The sequence below is a fragment of the Ctenopharyngodon idella genome, chromosome 9 (assembly GCF_019924925.1).
Source record: "Ctenopharyngodon idella isolate HZGC_01 chromosome 9, HZGC01, whole genome shotgun sequence".
Lineage (NCBI taxonomy): Eukaryota > Metazoa > Chordata > Actinopteri > Cypriniformes > Xenocyprididae > Ctenopharyngodon > Ctenopharyngodon idella.
The window spans coordinates 34,857,679-34,865,754 of NC_067228.1; the positions used below are offsets into that span (position 1 = coordinate 34,857,679).

General features: G+C 35.1%; 1 long non-coding RNA gene across 1 annotated transcript; it reads right to left on the reverse strand.

Moving 5' to 3' along the window:
• Nucleotides 1-258: 258 nt before the first annotated feature.
• Nucleotides 259-7,869, reverse strand: LOC127519366 (uncharacterized). The gene is made up of 2 exons (XR_007931796.1): nucleotides 7,523-7,869; nucleotides 259-7,160 (listed from the first exon to the last, which is right to left on the reverse strand). It is a non-coding gene; the product is annotated as an uncharacterized LOC127519366 (long non-coding RNA).
• Nucleotides 7,870-8,076: the final 207 nt, after the last annotated feature.

The window sequence follows — 8,076 nt, forward strand, 5'->3', positions numbered from 1 at the left end:
TCCCACACAAATGACATTTTAGGAAATGACTGCAGAGCAGTTTGTGTGCAAGTCCAGAATAGTGATCAGCCAAAATCAACATCACCACCACTAAGCTTCCGACAACTCTTTCAGTCTTTATCTAAAAACATTTTCCCTGAAAGAGGAATAGTTTATAAGAGCACAATTATAAGCATAACTAGGCTGTAAAAGCGGACTGAGTTTACCTGTTCAGTGTGATGACTGCCACTTGTTAACAAACTCCATTTTCAAGACAAGTAACAGCTTAATATTTCTTTTTTTTATTCTTTATTTGACATGGAAAATAGACAGTAAGTAACTGCCCCAAAATTAGCTACAGAGCTAAATTTCATCTGCTGTCCCTGGGTAGGAGAGTACCAAAACTCATTACATACCAAAACATCGATATAATTGCATATACAATAAAATCCCCACAAATGTAAAAATATAATCCTTCACATAACAATACAGACTGCAGTCCAAATTACTACAAAATATCCCCCAATATACATACTGCAAAATGTCACACAGTAATGAAAATCAAAACCCCCAAAATTATGAAACCATACCAGAGCACAAAAATATTCAATGATCGATAAACTGTGCAAAAGTAGGACACTGTCTAATATTAATTGGTAAATTAATCCAGTTATTTACAGCTCTTACAGAAAAAGCTGATCGACCAAAATCAGTGTCTCTACAATGCGCTTCACAATCACCTCTTGACGAAGCTCTTGTTTGTCTTATTTTATCAGTACATGAAGAGAAGAATGCTTTTAAGGGTGAGGGTGCAAGATCATTCACAATTTTGTACATTAAACAGCAATTGTAAAAAAAAAAGTAAAAAAAAAGTTATTTTTAATTATAAAACGATGATGATATCTATTAGGTTTGCAAAAAGATTCTTGCAGCTTCTGTTGAAAGTTGACTCCGTATAAATGTAAAATTTCTAAGGTGAGGTGTCACTGCGTAGATTATTTTTGAACATGCTTTTCAAATGTTAAATGAGAGTCTATAATAACTCCAAGGTAATTAAAATCTGGCACAACTTGTAATTGTTCACCATTAACTAATACACCTGGTTGGATCTCCTCCTTCTTTTTAATTTTAAAATACATAGAAGCAGTTTTCTGAACATTTAATGTTAAACAACACTGAGTAAGCCAGTCAGAGATTTTGGTCATTACGATAGATAATTTTTGTGCCACCTGTTCATTTGTTTTATCATGTACATAAATCACAGTGTCATCTAGCGTACATTTGAATAAATACATCAGGACAAACATCTGAAAAATCATTCAAGTATAAGCTAAAAAGTAGGGGCCCTAGTATAGACCCCTGAGGTACCCCGTGGAACAATATCTCGTGGAAGATATACGTGTTTCAATCCGGGTGCACTGTTTCCTTGATGTAAGATAAGACTCAATCCATTTCATTGTTTCTACAGAAAAGTTAAAATATAATAATTTAGATAATAGAATATTATGATTTAGCATATCGAATGCCTTTTGTAAATCAAGGAACACCGCACCCACAACCCTACCCTTGTCTAGTTTTGACCGCACTTGCTCAATAAAATAACATACAGCAGTTTCCGTCGAATGCTGTTCACGGAAACCAAAATGCATAGGGCACAATAAATTATTTTGTATATCTAAAAAATTACTTTTTCTGCTATTTTAGACACTAACTGACAAGATCGGCCCATAATTTGCTACATTAGACGGATCACCTGCCTTGAAGACTGGAGTAACTAACCCAGTCTGGGAAAATAGATTGTCTAATTGATAAATTCACAAAATGAGTGATTGGTGCTAAAGAAAATATCACTATTGTTTTTTTTTAATACAATCTAAACCATCTATATCTTTAGCATTAGAATTTTTCAAATCTTTTATGATATTCTGAATTTTATTCTATGAAACTGTTGACATGCAGGTTTTACTGAATTAACAAAATTAAGTTCTTAATATCTAATTACAAATTTATCAGTCAAACTTTGAAGTGAGTCAACAAAATAATTATTTAATGTATCTATAATTTCATCAGGTTTATCAGTTATTCTTCCTTTAAAATCTAATTCTAAACATTTGTTACATGATTTAGAGTCTTTCTTTATCAATTACCTTTTTCGGAGTGTCTATTTACACTAAGTGCAAATAGCGTCCCTTGTTGGCAAACACTATTTACAGTAGCTTTCCCATAAATGTCTGGTTGGGCAGATTTTATAGCTTTTTTAAAGCTATATCACGCTTTTTCATAAGCATCCATACCTGTTCAGTAATCCATGGTAAATTATTCTTTCTATGCCTATTTTCAACTAAAATCATGGTTAATACTTATGTATTTATGTCATAGAATAAAATGTGAAAGTATCTTGAGCTGGTGTTAACCACAGACCTTAATTCAGCCATTTAACCAAAAACACATTCAAAAAACCTAATGACTTTGGGACGATGGAACCGGAGGTGCTAAAATGTTAACTCACTTCCGGGTTTTGGCATACAAAAATCCGTCATAGTTCCAAAAATGGACGAGAGTATATTCAAATAAGTCTTAAGGGTTTGAAACAACAATGAGTAATTACTGACAGAAGTTTAATTCTGGGGCGAACTAATGCATGTATAATGGAAGTCTTTGAGGCATTGCACTGGAATAAACATGAAAATACAAAGTGACTAAATTAACTTTGAACCAGTAACTCACCTCACCACACAAGAACACTTAGGGTATGTTTACACGACAACAATGTACTAAAAACGGAAATGTTGTACGTTCACATTTTTCACGTGCAGACGAAAACATTGTCAAAATGATTGTGTTCACATGGAATGGATCCACGGAAATGAAAAACACTGTATTATTTATGCCAGGTCAGTAGATGGCGATGTCACTTTGTAAAGAAACACTGTGCATGCACATGATGTTCACGAATTTATGTTTTTGTAGTTTACACGGGAATGATAAACGGTATCATTTCAAAAACTTGCACTTTAAAACCCATTTTCAAAAGTTTTAATTTCCAAGCCCCCAAAACGCCATTGTCTTGTAAATGAAAGGCTGAAACCATTAAAGTTTCTTGTTTTTAGTTGAAAACGGTGTCGTGTAAACGGCCCCTAAGAACATGTTTATGTATGTGAGAGATCAAAGTGTGTGTAAAGTATCTCTGCACCTGGTCTTTCAGGGTCAAGAGGTCAAATCTTTAGGTTTCAAGGTCAGCACTCCTACTGGGCAGATGTCAATAACATTCCCAGACAGCTCTGACAGCGTTTTCTTCACATATGTACCAATCTCCGTGGCATTTCCTCTCGCTGTGGTGCTCAGTCCCTCGGCGCCAACAAAACCAACACAACACAGAAAAAATCTGTTATTCTTCAGTCTGTTATAGCTTCATATTTTCAGAAGGTTGAAGATTATGAACTCATGGTTTCACATGTTCGAAGTAGCTCCGTCCTGCTCATGCTGGACACAATGAGTGCTTGAATAGAGCGTATCATTATGGTTTTGATGAGTGGACTTGTTTTTGTCCAGCTCTGTTTGACTGTGAATCAACTCAGATCGCTGCCAAATATCACGGACAGTACTGCACCACAGGGAACAATAAAATGAGCTTAAGGAAGATGGAACGCCAGGAATGTTTTCAGAGAGAAGAAACTTTGCTTTGCTTTGCTGGTGAAAACATTCAGGTGGTTTTTATATTTCACAGTTTATTATATAATATATCAGTAAGAGACTGAGAGCTGGATGAGAGACAACTTAAAATAGAAGACAAGTAACTTTTTAATACTACTAGCCCTGTAAACCCTGATATATGAAATAATAGTCAGAAAAATCTTTTTTTTTTTTTTTTTTTCTTAAGACAAAAATCTAAAAAAAATAAAGTAAATAAAAAATGGCATTATATTATTCAGAGGCTTAAATTGAGCAAAAATATACAATTTGTTTTAGATGCTGATATTTATGGATGAAATTCTGATGATTGTAATGTAAATCAATGAGATCTTTAAAACAGTATAGCGACCTCTCGCATAAAATCATATAAATATCAAATAATTATTTGCCAATAATATGTCTTAGTAAGATGATATTTAAATGCTTAGTTTTATCATCAAATCTCTGTAGTTTTAAAACATATAATATAATGCAATACAATGATTGTGAGATGAACAAATAATACTCAAAAACCTGATGATCATATTTGAGACTAACATTTGAACATGATTTTTCTAAGAAATGATGTCTGGATAATCATATAAAGCTGCTTCAGTGCAGTAAGTGTTCATCTTGAAATATTACTAACAATATAAAACTGATTCTTAAGTTTACTTTATAAAAATCAATTTCACAGTAAAAAGACATATGAACCACAACATTTGTACAGTTAGACCAAAATACCCTTTACTTGCTAAAAAACTATCAATCAGATAACAGAAGGGCTGTAGATTGTGTGCGACAGGTTTATCAGTAAAGTTGATCATGATTATCATCTAGAGGCCTTAGAAATGTGTCCCTCCCTTTACAAAAACACTCCTAGAGAGTACACACATACACTAGTGATGTAGTCAGTTAGACTAGCGTTTGCGCATTTAGACACTTTCACTGCGTGATTTAGTCTATTAAAATGCATTTAGAATTCACCCAATAATCAAGATAAGGGGGCAAAAATACCTCTGTATAGATTTTATATTTATATCATTTAATATACTTAATATCACATGAAGAGTGACGTTTTTTCCTCCAAATATCAGCATGATTACAAATGTGATATTGATTTTATACAACTGTTCAATAATTAAAGTTAATATTAAGTGACTTACATTTTAGACATAATATTGCCTGTTTTTGCTCTATTTCGCTCTATTAGTTCTCATTAATCACCATGGTTTCTAATTAGTTAAGGCTTGTCAGCTGTTCCCGTTTAGTATTCATTATCTGTGGCCATGTATTTACTCTTTGAACCTAACTGACATAATGATTGGAAATGTGTGCTTTTCTGTAGAGCAACATAAAAAATAATGATAAAATCAGAGCTCTCTTCTAGAGAGAGGTAATGACAATTCCTTATGTAACACCATACTGGAATTATATTGTAGAGAATTTACAGAGGCCTTTGTCTCATAAGTATCTGCTTACTAATAAAGTAAAAGAAATAACATTTAAATTAATTCACAAATGTTACCCGACCAAAGCCTTTCTTAGGAAACATAAATCAGATATTGAAGTGAATTGTTCTTTCTGTCACTCTGCTGAGGAACATGTCACTCACTTGTTTTGGCAATGTACCCACACAGAGAAATTTTGGTCAGATGTGTTAATGTTTATCCAATCATATTTTATAAGTGACTTTTCTTTCTGTTTTAAAGATGTTTTCTTTGGATTGTTTTACTACTCAAAAGAATATAGGGAAATATTACATAATTAATTTATGTTTCCTACTAGCTAAATTTCACATACATAAACAAAAATTTGGCTCTAAACCTCTCTTTTCTCTATTCAAAGATGATCTAGACATTCCAAAGCTATTTGAAGTTTTGTAATGTAAAAAAAAAAAAAAAAAAAAAGACTGTCAAATGCTTTGTTCCTGAATGAATCAGCCGTTTGAATGAATCGGTTGAAACTCAATGACTCACTCATCAAGAGTGACTTGCTACCACCTAATGGAAGTTTTAATTTCACATTTAAAATTTTATTTTTTAAATAATTTCAAAATATCAGTATTCAATGTTTTATGTTTAAAACATCAAAACGTTATTTATGTCCCTCTGAGCTGCATTAAACAATCTGTAAATGCATCTAAATGCTGTGGTTCCTCTGCATTGCAAAGATACATTTTGTTAATACTGATTTCATTTGATTGGTAACAGCTCTATTGTGTCTTATTATTATAATTGAATTTAACACAAAAGATTATGCATACATTTAATAAGGTTATAAAAATGACTTCATAAAGCTAAAAATGCCCATAAAATGTAAAAATCAATTTAAACTTAAAAGATCATTTCTGTCACTGTGTCACGTGTATGTTCTGTTTAGTTCACCTTCTGTCACCTTGTCCCTTGTCACTCCAGGTCGGCCTCCGGAAGTCGACGCCCAGCTTCCGCCACGGACTTTTGGGGTTTCGACTATGCCTGCACCCTGCACCCCTACAGCGTCATCGGGCACTTCCCTCCCTACGACCTCCCCGTCATCCTCGCTCACTCCAACATCGCCCGAGTCATCGCCTCAGTCCCGCGAGCCAGCAGCTCGGCGCCAGGCTTCCAGGCCTGCGATGTCGCCCAGGTCCGTCAACCACGATGTTCCGCCGGTTCCTCCGCTCACCATGGTTCCGCCTCCACTGATCGGTCCCAGGGTTCCGTCCGGCCCTGCAGTCAGGACTCCACCATGGCTCCTCCCACCATCGACACCACCATGGTGATTGTGGCTAACTCTTCCAGGCTCCTGTCCGTCACCAGCTACATGCCCTCCACCGAAACCGCCGCCTTCTTCCCTCATCATGTACTGTTTATGTCACGGCGCGAGGACGCAGCTTTCCGAAGGGGCGTTATGTCACGTTTATGTTCTGTTTAGTTCACCTTCTGTCTTGTCTGTATTAGTTCTCATTAATCACCATGGTTTCTAATTAGTTAAGGCTTGTCAGCTGTTCCCATTTAGTATTCATTATCTGGGTATTTAAGTTCCTGCCTGTCCTCTGTTCATCGTCAGTCATTGTTAGTGTATCGAGTTATGTTGCTGGATGTAAGCCTTCTCTGTGTTTATCACCAGTAAACGCTATTGCTATCGTATCCTGTGTTCATCATCTTCCTTCATCGGACTGTCCGTTACACACTGCTGCGAACAAACCACCGCACAAAATATGAAGAATATAAAATATTGGGATTCAGCTGTCCACGGCAGCCCAAAACCTGCCAAGCTTGCCATGTGCATAATGTACAGTCAGCCACATTGTCACAAAACTGAATTGTAGGTTTATTATTCAAAATAATTTCAGAAAATGCTCTGACTCTGTACAACAACTTAACAAGAACAATAAGGCAGCTGTGTTCAGTCTGCGCCGGCTGACGGGGATTTGAGAAGATAACGCTTTACGATGTTGACCTGCAGATCACACTCCCCTCCATGGACACAAATGGGACACAAACTCTCATGTCCAATAGAATCTCCTGAAATAACAGCATTAACTGAGTTCCTGGAGTCTTTACGGCAAATCTTCAAACATGAAAAGTTAGTCGATAATAAGTGTGCAGAACAAATGCCACAAAACAGTCACAAAAGGCAGCGCAAACATTATTAAACCAAACACTGAAAACGTGTAAATACTTTTAAAGACATGAATCATGTTTCAGGGGTTTATTTAGTGCAGTCAAAGTGAAGTGACTCACTAGTGCAATAAGAAGACGTCAACAACAGATGCACGTTTCTTGCTGCTGAAGGCCTTCATGACGAGCATGGCTCAAAGCAGTAAACAATGAAATTATTCACTGTAAGTCATCCAAAAAATCTGGATCTGTCCTTATTTACTCACCCTCATGTTGTTCCAGTCTGCGTGACTTTCTTTCATTTGTGCAACACAAAGATGTTGAGCACAATGATGTAGATGAAAGCTGCCATCAAGCTCTGACAATCACAAAAAGAAAAATACAGTTTTCTACAGCCAGGCTTTCAATGTGACAGAAATGTTAGTCTGTAATTAAAATATCGGTCAATTTTTAGATTTCTTCTGCTCACCAAGACTGCATTTATTTAATCAAAAATACAATATTTAATACATATTTTGAAATATTACAATTTAAAATAAACACTTTATAGTTTTCATAATTGAGCATCAAATCAGCATATCATTGATTTCTGAAGGATCATGTGACACTGATCATGTGATCACAGGAATAAATTACATTTTAACATACGTATATTCACATAGAAAACAGCTGTTTTAAATTATAATAATATTTCACAATAGTACTGTTTTTACTGTACTTTTGCTCAAATAAATGCAGCCTTGGTGAGCAGAAGAGACTTCTTTCAAAAGCATTTAAAAATCTTAATGATTACTTTCTGAACTTTTGACCTGCCGATGAA